Raw genomic sequence first — 20,098 nt, forward strand, 5'->3', positions numbered from 1 at the left:
TGACAAGTGCTATGCTGTGTAGAGACTAGTGCTGTAGAGAGACTAGTGCTGTGGAGTGAGTAGTGCTGTAGAGAGACTAGTGCTGTGGAGTGACTAGTGCTGTGCTGTGGAGTGACTAGTGCTGTGGAGAGACTAGTGCTGTAGAGAGACTTGTACTTTAGAGAGACTAGTGCTGTGGATTGACTAGTGCTGTGGAGAGACTTGTGCTGTGGAGAGACTAGTGCTGTGGAGTGAGTAGTGCTGTGGAGTGACAAGTGCTATGCTGTGTAGAGACTAGTGCTGTAGAGAGACTAGTGCTGTGGAGTGAGTAGTGCTGTAGAGAGACTAGTGCTGTGGAGTGACTAGTGCTGTGCTGTGGAGTGACTAGTGCTGTGGAGAGACTAGTGCTGTAGAGAGACTTGTACTTTAGAGAGACTAGTGCTGTGGAGAAACTAGTGCTGTGGAGAAACTAGTGCTCTGGAGAGACTAGTGCAGAAGAGAGATGAGTGCTGTGGAGAGACTAGTGCTATAGAGAGATTAGTGCTGTGGAGTGACTAGTGCTGTGGAGAGACTAGTGCTGTGGAGAGACTTGTGCTGTAGAGAGACTAGTGCTGTGGAGTGAGTAGTGCTGTGGAGTGACAAGTGCTATGCTGTGTAGAGACTAGTGCTGTAGAGAGACTAGTGCTGTGGAGTGAGTAGTGCTGTAGAGAGACTAGTGCTGTGGAGTGACTAGTGCTGTGCTGTGGAGTGACTAGTGCTGTGGAGTGACTAGTGCTGTAGAGACTAGTGCTGTAGAGAGACTAGTGCTGTGGAGAGACTAGTGCTGTGGAGAGACTAGTGCTGTAGAGAGACTAGTGCTGTAGAGAGACTAGTGCTGTAAAGGGACTAGTGCTGTGGAGAGACTAGTGCTGTAGAGAGACTAGTGCTGTGGAGAGACTAGTGCTGTGGAGAGACTCGTGCTGTGCTGTGGAGAGACTAGTGCTGTGGAGAGACTAGTGCTGTGGAGAGACTAGTGCTGTGCTGTGGAGTGACTAGTGCTGTGGAGAGACTAGTGCTGTAGAGAGACTTGTACTTTAGAGAGACTAGTGCCGTGGAGAAACTAGTGCTGTGGAGAAACTAGTGCTCTGGAGAGACTAGTGCTGAAGAGAGATGAGTGCTGTGGAGAGACAAGTGCTGTGTTTTAGAGAGACTAGTGCTGTGGAGAGACTAGTGCTGTAGAGAGAACAGTGCTGTAGAGAGACTATTGTTGTGGAGAGACTAGTGCTGTGGAGAGACTAGTGCTGTGGAGAGACTAGTGCTGTAGAGAGACTAGTGCTGTAGAGAGACTAGTGCTGTAAAGGGACTAGTGCTGTAGAGAGACTAGTGCTGTGGAGAGACTCGTGCTGTGCTGTAGAGAGTCTAGTGCTGTGGAGAGACTAGTGCTGTGGAGAGACTCGTGCTGTGCTGTAGAGAGACTAGTGCTGTGGAGAGACTAGTGCTGTAGAGAGACTAGTGCTGTGGAGTGAGTAGTGCTGTAGAGAGACTAGTGCTGTAAAGGGACTAGTGCTGTAGAGAGACTAGTGCTGTGGAGAGACTAGTGCTGTAGAGAGACTAGTGCTGTGGAGAGACTAGTGCTGTGGAGAGACTAGTGCTGTGCTGTGGCGAGACTAGTGCTGTGGAGAGACTTGTGCTGTGGAGAGACTAGTGCTGTGCTGTGGAGTGACTAGTGCTGTGGAGAGATAAGTGCTGTGGAGAGACTAATGCTGTGGAGTGACTAGTGCTGTAGAGACTAGTGCTGTAGAGAGACTAGTGCTGTGGAGAGACTAGTGCTGTGGAGAGACTAGTGCTGTAGAGAGACTAGTGCTGTAGAGAGACTAGTGCTGTAAAGGGACTAGTGCTGTAGAGAGACTAGTGCTGTGGAGAGACTAGTGCTGTAGAGAGACTAGTGCTGTGGAGAGACTCGTGCTGTGCTGTAGAGAGACTAGTGCTGTGGAGAGACTAGTGCTGTGGAGAGACTAGTGCTGTGCTGTGGAGTGACTAGTGCTGTGGAGAGACTAGTGCTGTAGAGAGACTTGTACTTTAGAGACACTAGTGCTGTGGAGAAACTAGTGCTGTGGAGAAACTAGTGCTCTGGAGAGACTAGTGCTGAAGAGAGATGAGTGCTGTGGAGAGACAAGTGCTGTGCTGTAGAGAGACTAGTGCTGTGGAGTGACTAGTGCTGTAGAGAGAACAGTGCTGTAGAGAGACTAGTGCTGTGGAGAGACTAGTGCTATAGAGAGACTAGTGCTGTGGAGAGACTAGTGCTGTGGAGAGACTTGTGCTGTGGAGAGACTAGTGCTGTGGAGTGAGTAGTGCTGTGGAGTGACAAGTGCTATGCTGTGTAGAGGCTAGTGCTGTAGAGAGACTAGTGCTGTGGAGTGAGTAGTGCTGTAGAGAGACTAGTGCTGTGGAGTGACTAGTGCTGTGGAGTGACTAGTGTTGTGGAGTGTCAAGTGCTATGCTGTGGAGAGACTAGTGATGTAGAGAGACTAGTGCTGTGGATTGACTAGTGCTGTGGAGAGACTAGTGCTGTGGAGAGACTAGTGCTGTGGAGAGACTAGTGCTGTTGAGAGACTAGTGCTGTGGAGAGACTAGTGCTGTAGAGAGACTAGTGCTGTGGAGTGACTAGTGCTGTGGAGAGACTAGTGCTGTGGAGAGACTAGTGCTGTGGAGAGACTAGTGCTGTAGAGAGACTAGTGCTGTAGAGAGACTAGGGCTGTGGAGTGACTAGTGCTGTGGAGAGACTTGTGCTATAGAGAGATTAGTGCTGTGGAGTGACTAGTGCTGTGGAGAGACTAGTGCTGTGGAGAAACTAGTGCTGTGGAGAGACTAGTGCTGTGGAGAGACTAGTGCTGTAGAGAGACTAGCGCTGTAGAGAGACTAGGGCTGTGGAGTGACTAGTGCTGTGGAGAGACTTGTGCTATAGAGAGATTAGTGCTGTGGAGTGACTAGTGCTGTGGAGAGACTAGTGCTGTAGAGAGACTAGTGCTGTAGAGAGACTAGTGCTGTAAAGGGACTAGTGCTGTGGAGAGACTAGTGCTGTAGAGAGACTAGTGCTGTGGAGAGACTAGTGCTGTGGAGAGACTCGTGCTGTGCTGTAGAGAGACTAGTGCTGTGGAGAGACTAGTGCTGTGGAGAGACTAGTGCGGTGCTGTGGAGTGACTAGTGCTGTGGAGAGACTAGTGCTGTAGAGAGACTTGTACTTTAGAGAGACTAGTGCTGTGGAGAAACTAGTGCTGTGGAGAAACTAGTGCTCTGGAGAGACTAGTGCTGAAGAGAGATGAGTGCTGTGGAGAGACAAGTGCTGTGTTTTAGAGAGACTAGTGCTGTGGAGAGACTAGTGCTGTAGAGAGAACAGTGCTGTAGAGAGACTATTGTTGTGGAGAGACTAGTGCTGTGGAGAGACTAGTGCTGTGGAGAGACTAGTGCTGTAGAGAGACTAGTGCTGTAGAGAGACTAGTGCTGTAAAGGGACTAGTGCTGTAGAGAGACTAGTGCTGTGGAGAGACTCGTGCTGTGCTGTAGAGAGTCTAGTGCTGTGGAGAGACTAGTGCTGTGGAGAGACTCGTGCTGTGCTGTAGAGAGACTAGTGCTGTGGAGAGACTAGTGCTGTAGAGAGACTAGTGCTGTGGAGTGAGTAGTGCTGTAGAGAGACTAATGCTGTGGAGTGACTAGTGCTGTGGAGTGACTAGTGTTGTGGAGTGTCAAGTGCTATGCTGTGGAGAGACTAGTGCTGTAGAGAGACTAGTGCTGTGGATTGACTAGTGCTGTGGAGAGACTAGTGCTGTGGAGAGACTAGTGCTGTGGAGAGACTAGTGCTGTTGAGAGACTAGTGCTGTGGAGAGACTAGTGCTGTAGAGAGACTAGTGCTGTGGAGTGACTAGTGCTGTGGAGAGACTAGTGCTGTGGAGAGACTAGTGCTGTGGAGAGACTAGTGCTGTAGAGAGACTAGTGCTGTAGAGAGACTAGGGCTGTGGAGTGACTAGTGCTGTGGAGAGACTTGTGCTATAGAGAGATTAGTGCTGTGGAGTGACTAGTGCTGTGGAGAGACTAGTGCTGTGGAGAAACTAGTGCTGTGGAGAGACTAGTGCTGTGGAGAGACTAGTGCTGTAGAGAGACTAGCGCTGTAGAGAGACTAGGGCTGTGGAGTGACTAGTGCTGTGGAGAGACTTGTGCTATAGAGAGATTAGTGCTGTGGAGTGACTAGTGCTGTGGAGAGACTAGTGCTGTAGAGAGACTAGTGCTGTAGAGAGACTAGTGCTGTAAAGGGACTAGTGCTGTGGAGAGACTAGTGCTGTAGAGAGACTAGTGCTGTGGAGAGACTAGTGCTGTGGAGAGACTCGTGCTGTGCTGTAGAGAGACTAGTGCTGTGGAGAGACTAGTGCTGTGGAGAGACTAGTGCGGTGCTGTGGAGTGACTAGTGCTGTGGAGAGACTAGTGCTGTAGAGAGACTTGTACTTTAGAGAGACTAGTGCTGTGGAGAAACTAGTGCTGTGGAGAAACTAGTGCTCTGGAGAGACTAGTGCTGAAGAGAGATGAGTGCTGTGGAGAGACAAGTGCTGTGTTTTAGAGAGACTAGTGCTGTGGAGAGACTAGTGCTGTAGAGAGAACAGTGCTGTAGAGAGACTATTGTTGTGGAGAGACTAGTGCTGTGGAGAGACTAGTGCTGTGGAGAGACAAGTGCTGTAGAGAGACTAGTGCTGTAGAGAGACTAGTGCTGTAAAGGGACTAGTGCTGTAGAGAGACTAGTGCTGTGGAGAGACTTGTGCTGTGCTGTAGAGAGTCTAGTGCTGTGGAGAGACTAGTGCTGTGGAGAGACTCGTGCTGTGCTGTAGAGAGACTAGTGCTGTGGAGAGACTAGTGCTGTAGAGAGACTAGTGCTGTGGAGTGAGTAGTGCTGTAGAGAGACTAATGCTGTGGAGTGACTAGTGCTGTGGAGTGACTAGTGTTGTGGAGAGACTAGTGCTGTAGAGAGACTAGTGCTGTAAAGGGACTAGTGCTGTAGAGAGACTAGTGCTGTGGAGAGACTAGTGCTGTAGAGAGACTAGTGCTGTGGAGAGACTAGTGCTGTGGAGAGACTAGTGCTGTGCTGTGGCGAGACTAGTGCTGTGGAGAGACTTGTGCTGTGGAGAGACTAGTGCTGTGGAGAAACGAGTGTTTTGGAGTGACTAGTGCTGTGGAGAGACTAGTGCTATAGAGAGATAAGTGCTGTGGAGTGACTAGTGCTGTGGAGAGACTAGTGCTGTGGAGTGACTAGTGCTGTGGAGTGACTAGTGTTGTGGAGTGTCAAGTGCTATGCTGTGGAGAGACTAGTGCTGTAGAGAGACTAGTGCTGTGGATTGACTAGTAATGTGCTGTGGAGAGACTAGTGCTGTTGAGAGATAAGTGCTGTGGAGAGACTAATGCTGTGGAGTGACTAGTGCTGTAGAGTGACTAGTTCTGTGGAGAGACTAGTGCTGTGGAGAGACTAGTGCTGTGGAGAAACTAGTGCTGTGGAGAGACTAGTGCTGTAGAGAGACTAGTGCTGTGGAGAAACTAGTGCTATGCTGTGGAGAGACTAGTGCTGTGGAGAAACAAGTGTTTTGGAGTGACTAGTGCTGTGGAGAGACTAGTGCTATAGAGAGATTAGTGCTGTGGAGTGACTAGTGCTGTGGAGAGACTAGTGCTGTGGAGAGACTTGTGCTGTAGAGAGACTAGTGCTGTGGAGTGAGTAGTGCTGTGGACTGACAAGTGCTATGCTGTGTAAAGACTAGTGCTGTAGAGAGACTAGTGCTGTGGAGTGAGTAGTGCTGTATAGAGACTAATGCTGTGGAGTGACTAGTGCTGTGGAGTGACTAGTGTTGTGGAGCGTCAAGTGCTATGCTGTGGAGAGACTAGTGCTGTAGAGAGACTAGTGCTGTGGATTGACTAGTAATGTGCTGTGGCGAGACTAGTGCTGTGGAGAGACTTGTGCTGTGGAGAGACTAGTGCTGTGCTGTGGAGTGACTAGTGCTGTGGAGAGATAAGTGCTGTGGAGAGACTAATGCTGTGGAGTGACTAGTGCTGTAGAGACTAGTGCTGTAGAGAGACTAGTGCTGTGGAGAGAGTAGTGCTGTGGAGAGACTAGTGCTGTAGAGAGACTAGTGCTGTAGAGAGACTAGTGCTGTAAAGGGACTAGTGCTGTGGAGAGACTAGTGCTGTAGAGAGACTAGTGCTGTGGAGAGACTAGTGCTGTGGAGAGACTCGTGCTGTGCTGTAGAGAGACTAGTGCTGTGGGGAGACTAGTGCTGTGGAGAGACTAGTGCTGTGCTGTGGAGTGACTAGTGCTGTGGAGAGACTAGTGCTGTAGAGAGACTTGTACTTTAGAGAGACTAGTGCTGTGGAGAAACTAGTGCTGTGGAGAAACTAGTGCTCTGGAGAGACTAGTGCTGAAGAGAGATGAGTGCTGTGGAGAGACAAGTGCTGTGTTTTAGAGAGACTAGTGCTGTGGAGAGACTAGTGCTGTAGAGAGAACAGTGCTGTAGAGAGACAATTGTTGTGGAGAGACTAGTGCTGTGGAGAGACTAGTGCTGTGGAGAGACTAGTGCTGTAGAGAGACTAGTGCTGTAGAGAGACTAGTGCTGTAAAGGGACTAGTGCTGTAGAGAGACTAGTGCTGTGGAGAGACTCGTGCTGTGCTGTAGAGAGTCTAGTGCTGTGGGGAGACTAGTGCTGTGGAGAGACTCGTGCTGTGCTGTAGAGAGACTAGTGCTGTGGAGAGACTAGTGCTGTAGAGAGACTAGTGCTGTGGAGTGAGTAGTGCTGTAGAGAGACTAATGCTGTGGAGTGACTAGTGCTGTGGAGTGACTAGTGTTGTGGAGAGACTAGTGCTGTAGAGAGACTAGTGCTGTAAAGGGACTAGTGCTGTAGAGAGACTAGTGCTGTGGAGAGACTAGTGCTGTAGAGAGACTAGTGCTGTGGAGAGACTCGTGCTGTGCTGTAGAGAGACTAGTGCTGTGGAGAGACTAGTGCTGTGCTGTGGCGAGACTAGTGCTGTGGAGAGACTTGTGCTGTGGAGAGACTAGTGCTGTGCTGTGGAGTGACTAGTGCTGTGGAGAGATAAGTGCTGTGGAGATACTAATGCTGTGGAGTGACTAGTGCTGTAGAGACTAGTGCTGTAGAGAGACTAGTGCTGTGGAGAGACTAGTGCTGTGGAGAGACTAGTGCTGTAGAGAGACTAGTGCTGTAGAGAGACTAGTGCTGTAAAGGGACTAGTGCTGTAGAGAGACTAGTGCTGTGGAGAGACTAGTGCTGTAGAGAGACTAGTGCTGTGGAGAGACTCGTGCTGTGCTGTAGAGAGACTAGTGCTGTGGAGAGACTAGTGCTGTGGAGAGACTAGTGCTGTGCTGTGGAGTGACTAGTGCTGTGGAGAGACTAGTGCTGTAGAGAGACTTGTACTTTAGAGACACTAGTGCTGTGGAGAAACTAGTGCTGTGGAGAAACTAGTGCTCTGGAGAGACTAGTGCTGAAGAGAGATGAGTGCTGTGGAGAGACAAGTGCTGTGCTGTAGAGAGACTAGTGCTGTGGAGTGACTAGTGCTGTAGAGAGAACAGTGCTGTAGAGAGACTAGTGCTGTGGAGAGACTAGTGCTATAGAGAGACTAGTGCTGTGGAGAGACTAGTGCTGTGGAGAGACTTGTGCTGTGGAGAGACTAGTGCTGTGGAGTGAGTAGTGCTGTGGAGTGACAAGTGCTATGCTGTGTAGAGACTAGTGCTGTAGAGAGACTAGTGCTGTGGAGTGAGTAGTGCTGTAGAGAGACTAGTGCTGTGGAGTGACTAGTGCTGTGCTGTGGAGTGACTAGTGCTGTGGAGAGACTAGTGCTGTAGAGAGACTTGTACTTTAGAGAGACTAGTGCTGTGGATTGACTAGTGCTGTGGAGAGACTTGTGCTGTGGAGAGACTAGTGCTGTGGAGTGAGTAGTGCTGTGGAGTGACAAGTGCTATGCTGTGTAGAGACTAGTGCTGTAGAGAGACTAGTGCTGTGGAGTGAGTAGTGCTGTAGAGAGACTAGTGCTGTGGAGTGACTAGTGCTGTGCTGTGGAGTGACTAGTGCTGTGGAGAGACTAGTGCTGTAGAGAGACTTGTACTTTAGAGAGACTAGTGCTGTGGAGAGACTAGTGCTGAAGAGAGATGAGTGCTGTGGAGAGACTAGTGCTATAGAGAGATTAGTGCTGTGGAGTGACTAGTGCTGTGGAGAGACTAGTGCTGTGGAGAGACTTGTGCTGTAGAGAGACTAGTGCTGTGGAGTGAGTAGTGCTGTGGACTGACAAGTGCTATGCTGTGTAAAGACTAGTGCTGTAGAGAGACTAGTGCTGTGGAGTGAGTAGTGCTGTAGAGAGACTAATGCTGTGGAGTGACTAGTGCTGTGGAGTGACTAGTGTTGTGGAGCGTCAAGTGCTATGCTGTGGAGAGACTAGTGCTGTAGAGAGACTAGTGCTGTGGATTGACTAGTAATGTGCTGTGGCGAGACTAGTGCTGTGGAGAGACTTGTGCTGTGGAGAGACTAGTGCTGTGCTGTGGAGTGACTAGTGCTGTGGAGAGATAAGTGCTGTGGAGAGACTAATGCTGTGGAGTGACTAGTGCTGTAGAGACTAGTGCTGTAGAGAGACTAGTGCTGTGGAGAGACTAGTGCTGTGGAGAGACTAGTGCTGTAGAGAGACTAGTGCTGTAGAGAGACTAGTGCTGTAAAGGGACTAGTGCTGTGGAGAGACTAGTGCTGTAGAGAGACTAGTGCTGTGGAGAGACTAGTGCTGTGGAGAGACTCGTGCTGTGCTGTAGAGAGACTAGTGCTGTGGAGAGACTAGTGCTGTGGAGAGACTAGTGCTGTGCTGTGGAGTGACTAGTGCTGTGGAGAGACTAGTGCTGTAGAGAGACTTGTACTTTAGAGAGACTAGTGCTGTGGAGAAACTAGTGCTGTGGAGAAACTAGTGCTCTGGAGAGACTAGTGCTGAAGAGAGATGAGTGCTGTGGAGAGACAAGTGCTGTGTTTTAGAGAGACTAGTGCTGTGGAGAGACTAGTGCTGTAGAGAGAACAGTGCTGTAGAGAGACTATTGTTGTGGAGAGACTAGTGCTGTGGAGAGACTAGTGCTGTGGAGAGACTAGTGCTGTAGAGAGACTAGTGCTGTAGAGAGACTAGTGCTGTAAAGGGACTAGTGCTGTAGAGAGACTAGTGCTGTGGAGAGACTCGTGCTGTGCTGTAGAGAGTCTAGTGCTGTGGAGAGACTAGTGCTGTGGAGAGACTCGTGCTGTGCTGTAGAGAGACTAGTGCTGTGGAGAGACTAGTGCTGTAGAGAGACTAGTGCTGTGGAGTGAGTAGTGCTGTAGAGAGACTAATGCTGTGGAGTGACTAGTGCTGTGGAGTGACTAGTGTTGTGGAGAGACTAGTGCTGTAGAGAGACTAGTGCTGTAAAGGGACTAGTGCTGTAGAGAGACTAGTGCTGTGGAGAGACTAGTGCTGTAGAGAGACTAGTGCTGTGGAGAGACTAGTGCTGTGGAGAGACTAGTGCTGTGCTGTGGCGAGACTAGTGCTGTGGAGAGACTTGTGCTGTGGAGAGACTAGTGCTGTGCTGTGGAGTGACTAGTGCTGTGGAGAGATAAGTGCTGTGGAGAGACTAATGCTGTGGAGTGACTAGTGCTGTAGAGACTAGTGCTGTAGAGAGACTAGTGCTGTGGAGAGACTAGTGCTGTGGAGAGACTAGTGCTGTAGAGAGACTAGTGCTGTAGAGAGACTAGTGCTGTAAAGGGACTAGTGCTGTAGAGAGACTAGTGCTGTGGAGAGACTAGTGCTGTAGAGAGACTAGTGCTGTGGAGAGACTCGTGCTGTGCTGTAGAGAGACTAGTGCTGTGGAGAGACTAGTGCTGTGGAGAGACTAGTGCTGTGCTGTGGAGTGACTAGTGCTGTGGAGAGACTAGTGCTGTAGAGAGACTTGTACTTTAGAGACACTAGTGCTGTGGAGAAACTAGTGCTGTGGAGAAACTAGTGCTCTGGAGAGACTAGTGCTGAAGAGAGATGAGTGCTGTGGAGAGACAAGTGCTGTGCTGTAGAGAGACTAGTGCTGTGGAGTGACTAGTGCTGTAGAGAGAACAGTGCTGTAGAGAGACTAGTGCTGTGGAGAGACTAGTGCTATAGAGAGACTAGTGCTGTGGAGAGACTAGTGCTGTGGAGAGACTTGTGCTGTGGAGAGACTAGTGCTGTGGAGTGAGTAGTGCTGTGGAGTGACAAGTGCTATGCTGTGTAGAGGCTAGTGCTGTAGAGAGACTAGTGCTGTGGAGTGAGTAGTGCTGTAGAGAGACTAGTGCTGTGGAGTGACTAGTGCTGTGGAGTGACTAGTGTTGTGGAGTGTCAAGTGCTATGCTGTGGAGAGACTAGTGCTGTAGAGAGACTAGTGCTGTGGATTGACTAGTGCTGTGGAGAGACTAGTGCTGTGGAGAGACTAGTGCTGTGGAGAGACTAGTGCTGTTGAGAGACTAGTGCTGTGGAGAGACTAGTGCTGTAGAGAGACTAGTGCTGTGGAGTGAATAGTGCTGTGGAGAGACTAGTGCTGTGGAGAGACTAGTGCTGTGGAGAGACTAGTGCTGTAGAGAGACTAGTGCTGTAGAGAGACTAGGGCTGTGGAGTGACTAGTGCTGTGGAGAGACTTGTGCTATAGAGAGATTAGTGCTGTGGAGTGACTAGTGCTGTGGAGAGACTAGTGCTGTGGAGAAACTAGTGCTGTGGAGAGACTAGTGCTGTAGAGAGTTGTGCTGTGGAGTATCTAGTGCTATGCTGTGTAGAGACTAGTGCTGTGGAGAAACAAGTGTTTTGGAGTGACTAGTGCTGTGGAGAGACTAGTGCTATAGAGAGATTAGTGCTGTGGAGTGACTAGTGCTGTGGAGAGACTAGTGCTGTGGAGTGACTAGAGCTGTGGAGTGACTAGTGTTGTGGAGTGTCAAGTGCTATGCTGTGGAGAGACTAGTGCTGTAGAGAGACTAGTGCTGTGGATTGACTAGTAATGTGCTGTGGAGAGACTAGTGCTGTTGAGAGATAAGTGCTGTGGAGAGACTCATGCTGTGGAGTGACTAGTGCTGTAGAGAGACTAGTGCTGTAGAGAGACTAGTGCTGTGGAGAGACTAGTGCTGTGCTGTGGAGTGACTAGTGCTGTGGAGAGACTAGTGCTGTAGAGAGACTTGTACTGTGGAGAAACTAGTGCTGTGGAGAGACTAGTGCTGTGGAGAGACTAGTGCTGTGGAGAGACTAGTGCTGTTGAGAGACTAGTGCTGTGAAGAGACTAGTGCTGTAGAGAGACTAGTGCTGTGGAGTGACTAGTGCTGTGGAGAGACGAGTGCTGTGGAGAGACTAGTGCTGTGGAGAGACTAGTGCTGTAGAGAGACTAGTGCTGTAGAGAGACTAGGGCTGTGGAGTGACTAGTGCTGTGGAGAGACTTGTGCTATAGAGAGATTAGTGCTGTGGAGTGACTAGTGCTGTGGAGAGACTAGTGCTGTGGAGAAACTAGTGCTGTGGAGAGACTAGTGCTGTGCTGTGGAGTGACTAGTGCTGTGGAGAGACTAGTGCTGTAGAGAGACTTGTACTGTGGAGAAACTAGTGCTGTGGAGAAACTAGTGCTGTGGAGAAAGTAGTGCTCTGGAGAGACTAGTGCTGAAGAGAGATGAGTGTTGTGGAGAGACTAGTGCTGTAAAGAGACTAGTGCTGTAGAGAGACTAGTGTTGTGGAGAGACTAGTGCTGTAAAGGGACTAGTGCTGTAGAGAGACTAGTGCTGTGGAGAGACTATTGTTGTGGAGAGACTAGTGCTGTGGAGAGACTAGTGCTGTAGAGAGACTAGTGCTGTAGAGAGACTAGTGTTGTGGAGAGACTAGTGCTGTAAAGGGACTAGTGCTGTAGAGAGACTAGTGCTGTGGAGAGAATAGTGCTGTAGAGAGACTAGTGCTGTGGAGAGACTAGTGCTGTAGAGAGACTAGTGCTGTGGAGAAACTAGTGCTATGCTGTGGAGAGACTAGTGCTGTGGAGAAACAAGTGTTTTGGAGTGACTAGTGCTGTGGAGAGACTAGTGCTATAGTGAGACTAGTCCTATTGAGTGACTAGTGCTGTGGAGAGACTAGTGCTGTAGAGAGACTAGTGCTGTAGAGAGACTAGTGCTGTAAAGGGACTAGTGCTGTAGAGAGACTAGTGCTGTGGAGAGACTAGTGCTGTAGAGAGACTAGTGCTGTGGAGAGACTCGTGCTGTGCTGTAGAGAGACTAGTGCTGTGGAGAGACTAGTGCTGTGGAGAGACTAGTGCTGTGCTGTGGAGTGACTAGTGCTGTGGAGAGACTAGTGCTGTAGAGAGACTTGTACTTTAGAGACACTAGTGCTGTGGAGAAACTAGTGCTGTGGAGAAACTAGTGCTCTGGAGAGACTAGTGCTGAAGAGAGATGAGTGCTGTGGAGAGACAAGTGCTGTGCTGTAGAGAGACTAGTGCTGTGGAGTGACTAGTGCTGTAGAGAGAACAGTGCTGTGGAGAGACTAGTGCTGTGGAGAGACTAGTGCTATAGAGAGACTAGTGCTGTGGAGAGACTAGTGCTGTGGAGAGACTTGTGCTGTGGAGAGACTAGTGCTGTGGAGTGAGTAGTGCTGTGGAGTGACAAGTGCTATGCTGTGTAGAGACTAGTGCTGTAGAGAGACTAGTGCTGTGGAGTGAGTAGTGCTGTAGAGAGACTAGTGCTGTGGAGTGTCAAGTGCTATGCTGTGGAGAGACTAGTTCTGTAGAGAGACTAGTGCTGTGGATTGACTAGTGCTGTGGAGAGACTAGTGCTGTGTAGAGACTAGTGCTGTGGAGAGACTAGTGCTGTTGAGAGACTAGTGCTGTGGAGAGACTAGTGCTGTAGAGAGACTAGTGCTGTGGAGTGACTAGTGCTGTGGAGAGACTAGTGCTGTGGAGAGACTAGTGCTGTAGAGAGACTAGTGCTGTAGAGAGACTAGGGCTGTGGAGTGACTAGTGCTGTAAAGGGACTAGTGCTGTAGAGAGACTAGTGCTGTGGAGAGACTATTGTTGTGGAGAGACTAGTGCTGTGGAGAGACTAGTGCTGTAGAGAGACTAGTGCTGTAGAGAGACTAGTGTTGTGGAGAGACTAGTGCTGTAAAGGGACTAGTGCTGTAGAGAGACTAGTGCTGTGGAGAGACTAGTGCTGTAGAGAGACTAGTGCTGTGGAGAGACTAGTGCTGTAGAGAGACTAGTGCTGTGGAGAAACTAGTGCTATGCTGTGGAGAGACTAGTGCTGTGGAGAAACAAGTGTTTTGGAGTGACTAGTGCTGTGGAGAGACTAGTGCTATAGAGAGACTAGTGCTGTGGAGTGACTAGTGCTGTGGAGAGACTAGTGCTGTGGAGAGACTTGTGCTGTGGAGAGACTAGTGCTGTGGAGTGAGTAGTGCTGTGGAGTGACAAGTGCTATGCTGTGTAGAGACTAGTGCTGTAGAGAGACTAGTGCTGTGGAGTGAGTAGTGCTGTAGAGAGACTAGTGCTGTGGAGTGACTAGTGCTGTGGAGTGACTAGTGTTGTGGAGTGTCAAGTGCTATGCTGTGGAGAGACTAGTGCTGTAGAGAGACTAGTGCTGTGGATTGACTAGTAATGTGCTGTGGAGAGACTAGTGCTGTTGAGAGATAAGTGCTGTGGAGAGACTAATGCTGTGGAGTGACTAGTGCTGTAGAGAGACTAGTGCTGTAGAGAGACTAGTGCTGTGGAGAGACTAGTGCTGTGGAGCGACTAGTGCTGTAGAGAGACTAGTGCTGTGGAGTGACTAGTGCTGTGGAGAGACTAGTGCTGTGGAGAGACTAGTGCTGTGGAGAGATTAGTGCTGTAGAGAGACTAGTGCTGTAGAGAGACTAGTGCTGTGGAGTGACTAGTGCTGTGGAGAGACTAGTGCTGTGGAGAGACTAGTGCTGTAAAGGGACTGGTGCTGTAGAGAGACTAGTGCTGTAGAGAGACTAGTGCTGTGGAGAGACTAGTGCTGTGCTGTAGAGAGACTAGTGCTGTGGAGAGACTAGTGCTGTGGAGAGACTAATGCTGTGCTGTAGAGAGACTAGTGCTGTAGAGAGACTAGTGTTGTAGAGAGACTTGTACTTTAGAGAGACTAGTGCTGTGGAGAGACTAGTGCTGTGGGGTGACTAGTACTGTGGAGAAACTAGTGCTGTGGAGAGATAAGTGCTGTGGAGAGACTAGTGCTGTGGAGAGACGAGTGCTGTAGAGTGACTAGTGCTGTGGAGAGACTAGTGCTGTGGAGAGACTAGTGCTGTGGAGAGACTAGTGCTGTGGGGTGACTAGTGCTGTGGAAAAACTAGTGCTGTGGAGACACTAGTGCTCTGGAGAGACTAGTGCTGTGGAGAGACTAGTGCTGTGGAGAGACTAGTGCTATGCTGTGGAGAGACTAGTGCTGTGGAGAGACGAGTGCTGTGGAGAGACTAGTGCTGTGGAGAGACGAGTGCTGTAGAGTGACTAGTGCTGTGGAGAGACTAGTGCTGTGGAGAGACTAGTGCTGTGGAGAGACTAGTGCTGTGGGGTGACTAGTGCTGTGGAGAAACTAGTGCTGTGGAGTGACTAGTGCTGTGGAGAGACTAGTGCTCTGGAGAGACTAGTGCTGTGGAGAGACTAGTGCTGTGGAGAGACGAGTGCTGTGGAGAGACTAGTGCTGTGGAGAGACGAGTGCTGTAGAGTGACTAGTGCTGTGGAGAGACTAGTGCTGTGGAGAGACTAGTGCTGTGGAGAAACTAGTGCTGTGGAGAGACTAGTGCTGTAGAGAGACTAGTGCTGTGGAGAAACTAGTGCTATGCTGTGGAGAGACTAGTGCTGTGGAGAAACGAGTGCTGTGGAGTGACTAGTGCTGTGGAGAGACTAGTGGTGTGGAGAGACTTGTGCTGTAGAGAGACTAGTGCTGTGGAGTGAGTAGTGCTGTGGACTGACAAGTGCTATGCTGTGTAAAGACTAGTGCTGTAGAGAGACTAGTGCTGTGGAGTGAGTAGTGCTGTAGAGAGACTAATGCTGTGGAGTGACTAGTGCTGTGGAGTGACTAGTGTTGTGGAGCGTCAAGTGCTATGCTGTGGAGAGACTAGTGCTGTAGAGAGACTAGTGCTGTGGAGAGACTAGTAATGTGCTGTGGCGAGACTAGTGCTGTGGAGAGACTTGTGCTGTGGAGAGACTAGTGCTGTGCTGTGGAGTGACTAGTGCTGTGGAGAGATAAGTGCTGTGGAGAGACTAATGCTGTGGAGTGACTAGTGCTGTAGAGACTAGTGCTGTAGAGAGACTAGTGCTGTGGAGAGACTAGTGCTGTAGAGAGAACAGTGCTGTAGAGAGACTGGTGTTGTGGAGAGACTAGTGCTGTAAAGAGACTAGTGCTGTAGAGAGAACAGTGCTGTAGAGAGACTAGTGTTGTGGAGAGACTAGCATCTGCTGTGACTGAGAAAGAGCACCCAGCCAGCGCAAAGCATAGCAACAGGCTTTAATGTCAACCTAGACACAGACCATGCCAACTCTCTCTTCTCCGTGCTCTCTCTTTCCCTTGCTCTCTCTTTCCTCTATGGTTTCTCTTTTACTCTCTCTCCTCGACGGTGTCTCCTGAACGGTCTTTCCCATCCTCTCCTCTTATTAGCTTAGACACAAAATATACCTGAACTGAAACAGATTATGGTATAAGATGAGATGGGTGCTCATTTAAAGAAACATATACACATCTCTCTCACTCCCGCTACTTTTTAATCTACCTCTTCTTGTCTCTTCAGACCAATGCAGCAACAGCCCTTCTACCATTAGCTTCAGACTGGAATTCATTATCTGAATGTCCCATTTCCTGTTTATGGGACCTCTCTCTAAAAATCACTCAGCCCCCTCCCCACTGCACCATTTGGCTGCCACTGACAGTTTCATGTACACACATCACAGAACACAGACAGAAACAGAAAAACACAGGGGGTGTGTGACATGTATGTAGGGCATACTGCAACAGGCCTCTTCCATGCAGAGTGTAATGAATCATGGGTTACAGTCAGTGAGACTCAGACTCATACTGTGTGTAAACTCAATGTGAGACAGATGGTCCTCCTTGCAGAGCTTGACTGCAGTAAAGTGAATTAGACTCAGAGCACAGTGTGACTGTGAGGCATGATGCCTTTAATACATTTCAGTGAGCCTACGTATTAACACCCTACAGTGTATGTTACCATGGTCCAGATCACTCCTCCTCTCTCTCTCTCTTTCTCCACCCTGGGCATTTCCTGCTTGACTCACAGGGGAGAAACTCAGCCACTTGGACAGGCAGCGGGAGTGTGGGTGGCTTGGGTATCAGAGACCAGCGCATATGACACATGACATGTCCTCTCCTTAACCGCAGAGGCCGGCAGAGAGACAACAATGCATACATACTGTACTGTATCATCAGTGATGCAAATAATGCAACCGTTGTCAGAAACCAGTTTGGTAATCCATCTTGTGTGGATGTGCTCTGATCATGTTCCCAGCCGTGTTTTGAAACTGGAACAAGGAAGCAGAGTGCTACAATGACTCCATCACTACAGAGCTACAGTCACTGCTTGCATGGCTTGGAGGGGCTGACTGTGCACTCTGTCCTGCTCCTGGCTATGTTGACAGCTGAGTTAGACAATCACCAGGATAACGCTTTCTCTTTCTCTCTTTTCCATTCTCCCTCTCTCTATTAACCCCCTCCCTCTCTCTACTAACCCCCTCCCTCTCTCTACTAACCCCCTCCCTCTCTACTAACCTCCTCCCTCTCTACTAACCCCCTCCCTCTCTCTACTAACCCCCTCGCTCTCTCTATTCCCCCCTCCCTCTCTCTATTAACCCCCTCCCTCTCTCTACTAACCCCCTCCCTCTCTCTACTAACCCCCTCCCTCTCTCTACTAACCCCTCACTCTCTCTATTCCCCCCTCCTTCTCTCTATTAACCCCCTCCCTCTCTCTATTAACCCCCTCCCTCTCTCTACTAACCCCCCCTCTCTCTATTAACCCCCTCCCTCTCTCTACTAACCCCTTCCCTCTCTCTACTAACCCCATCCCTTTCTCTACTAACCCCCTCGCTCTCTCTACTAACCCCCTCGCTCTCTCTATTAACCCCCCCTCTCTCTACTAACCCCCCCTCTCTATTAACCCCCTCCCTCTCTCTATTAACCCCCTCCCTCTCTCTACTAACCCCCTGCCTCTCTCTACTAACCCCCTCGCTCTCTCTACTAACCCCCTCCCTCTCTCTACTAACCCCCTCCCTCTCTCTACTAACCCCCTCCCTCTCTCTACTAACCCCCTCCCTCTCTCTATTGCCCCCCTCGCTCTCTCTATTTATGCCTCCCTCCCTTTTTCTCTCTCTCAAACAATCACTCCTTGTATAAGTCAAAGCAACAACTTTCCCTTTAAAACACAATATTCCGTCTAGTGCTTAACGTCTGTGCCAGACCTGACCCCTCTCTTACGGTCTGACATTCTCTGATTGACAAACAATAGTTTTAGGTCAGCGATAACAAGCATCACAGGGTCTCTCTCCTTCCTGCCAATAACGTATGGAGGAATCTTTATCACATTTCTTCTGTGGAGGGGCTCAGCTCCTCAGAGAACAGTGTGTTAGGAGTAACTGAGGAGTATGTGTGTTTGATCTAGCTCCTGGCCAGTATAGAGGAGAGAGGGAGGAGAGGAGGAAGGGAAGAGGGAGAGGGGCGACCGTGTGGCGTGTGAGACCCCTGCTGTTTAGAGAGAGCAGGGCCTCTACGACTCAGACAGAGGGAAAAACAAGAGCCTTTCATTGGCCACTTAACCTCGCCAACAGATTGTTTACCGCAGCCTCAGCCAATGACACGACTATAACAACGCACATCAACAATCGTCTCTATGAACTGTGGCAGTGACAGTATCATCATGTGGTTATCATTTCCTAAATATAATCCAAATATCTTAAGTGCCTACATACCCTCGTAAACCTGGTCATGAAAAACCTTCACAAACAGCCAACAAATAAAGAAAACAACTCAGAAACAAGCGTGATATTCATAAAATAATCTATAGTCTAAGAGCTAGATGTACTGGTTATAGAAAAGAGCAGAAGCTCTGAACTTGCCATTTAGAAACCAGTTCTACCTACCTACCTACCTACCTACCTACCTACCTACCTACCTACCTACCTACCTACCTACCTACCTACCTGCCTACCTACCTACCTACCTACCTACCTACCTACCTACCTACCTACCTACCTACCTACCTACATACCTACCTACCTAATTACAGGTTATGGAAAACGAGAAAGCCCCCTACTTCTATGTCAAAGATAAAAATACTACAGTAAATATTACAGTATACTACAGTCTGCAAAAACACTACAGTAAATATTACAATATAGTATTTATACTATAGTAAACTGTAAATACTACAGTAAATACTGTCATGTTTTTACAGTGAATACTACAGTAAAGTCATCAAAAATACTACAGTGAATACTATAGTAATGCTACCATAGTATACACTATAGTATTTTTTCATGTGGGAGTGAACAGATGAATAATTGATTCAGACTTACCCCCTAACACCCCAGAGTGCTTCAGGTGTGTTGAGGTGACCAGACAGACAGAACAGAGCACACAGAGTGAGTGTAGAGAGAGTAGAACAGTGAGTGTGGAAAGTAGGAGGAAAGGAAGAGAGGAGTGATTAGAAAGAGGGAGAGCGGGAGAGTGGGGAGAGGGTGTAGGGCAGGAAGTTGAGCTCAGTCCTATTAGGAGTCTCTGAGGAACACATTGAGTCTTTCAAACACGGCCAGCCTTAGTTCCCAGAGAGAGACCAAGCCAAAATAAGACCTGTTCACAGTCCCAGTCCCAGTCAGACACAGGCTTTCCCAGACACAGTCCCAGACACAGTCCCAGACACAGTCCCAGACACAGCCCTGCTAAGACCTAACAGCACCCAGGAATAGTTCTAGGTCTGTTCAACACTCCTACACAGCTGCTGCAATGAATCAACCATCTCTCCTTCAATGTGTTACAAAGAGAGAGAAAAAAGAACCCAATGGTGTATAATGGAAAGGCTTTTGACAGCAAACAGCTGGCTGACTTTTGTACAACTTTTTGGAAGTTTCTGCCACATCTGTGAATCCCAGAGATAACATGCCTCAAGTAGAAGTAAATCAGACCACATACAGTGCCTTGCGAAAGTATTCAGCCCCCTTGAACTTGACAACAATCAGTCGTATATTGCACAAATCTGGCCTTTATGGAAGAGTGGCAAGAAGAAAGCCATTTCTTAAAGATATCCATAAAAAGTGTTGTTTAAAGTTTGCCACAAGCCACCTGGGAGACACACCAAACATGTGGAAGAAGGTGCTCTGGTCAGATGAAACCAAAATTGCTGAACACACCATCCCCACTGTCAAACATGGTGGTGGCAGCATCATGGTTTGGGCCTGATTTTCTTCAGCAGGGACAGGGAAGATGGTTAAAATTGATGGGAAGATGGATGGAGCCAAATACAGGACCATTCTGGAAGAAAACCTGATGGAGTCTGCAAAAGACCTGAGACTGGGACGGAGATTTGTCTTCCAACAAGACAATGATCCAAAACATAAAGCAAAATCTACAATGGAATGGTTCAAAAAGAAACATATCCAGGTGTTAGAATAGCCAAGTCAAAGTCCAGACCTGAATCCAATCGAGAATCTGTGGAAAGAACTGAAAACTGCTGTTCACAAATGCTCTCCATCCAACCTCACTGAGCTCGAGCTGTTTTGCAAGGAGGAATGGCAAAAAATGTCAGTCTCTCGATGTGCAAAACTGATAGAGACATACCCCAAGCGACTTACAGTTGTAATCGCAGCAAAAGGTGGCGCTACAAAGTATTAACTTAAGGGGGCTGAATAATTTTGCACGCCCAATTTTTCAGTTTTTGATTTGTTAAAAAAGTTTGAAATATCCAATAAATGTCGTTCCACTTCATGATTGTGTCCCACTTGTTGTTGATTCTTCACAAAAAAATACAGTTTTATATCTTTATGTTTGAAGCCTGAAATGTGGCAAAAGGTCGCAAAGTTCAAGGGGGCCGAATACTTTCGCAAGGCACTGTATTTTCTGGCCTGC

General features: G+C 48.8%; 1 protein-coding gene across 12 annotated transcripts in view; it reads right to left on the reverse strand.

The window, feature by feature from the left end:
* Nucleotides 1-20,098, reverse strand: part of LOC110498877 (liprin-beta-2) — a 118,297-nt gene that overhangs the window by 82,905 nt on the left and 15,294 nt on the right. The window lies entirely within an intron of this gene.

Source organism: Oncorhynchus mykiss, chromosome 2 (genome assembly GCF_057628025.1).
Source record: "Oncorhynchus mykiss isolate SJ-2025 chromosome 2, ASM5762802v1, whole genome shotgun sequence".
NCBI classification, from domain to species: Eukaryota; Metazoa; Chordata; class Actinopteri; order Salmoniformes; family Salmonidae; genus Oncorhynchus; species Oncorhynchus mykiss.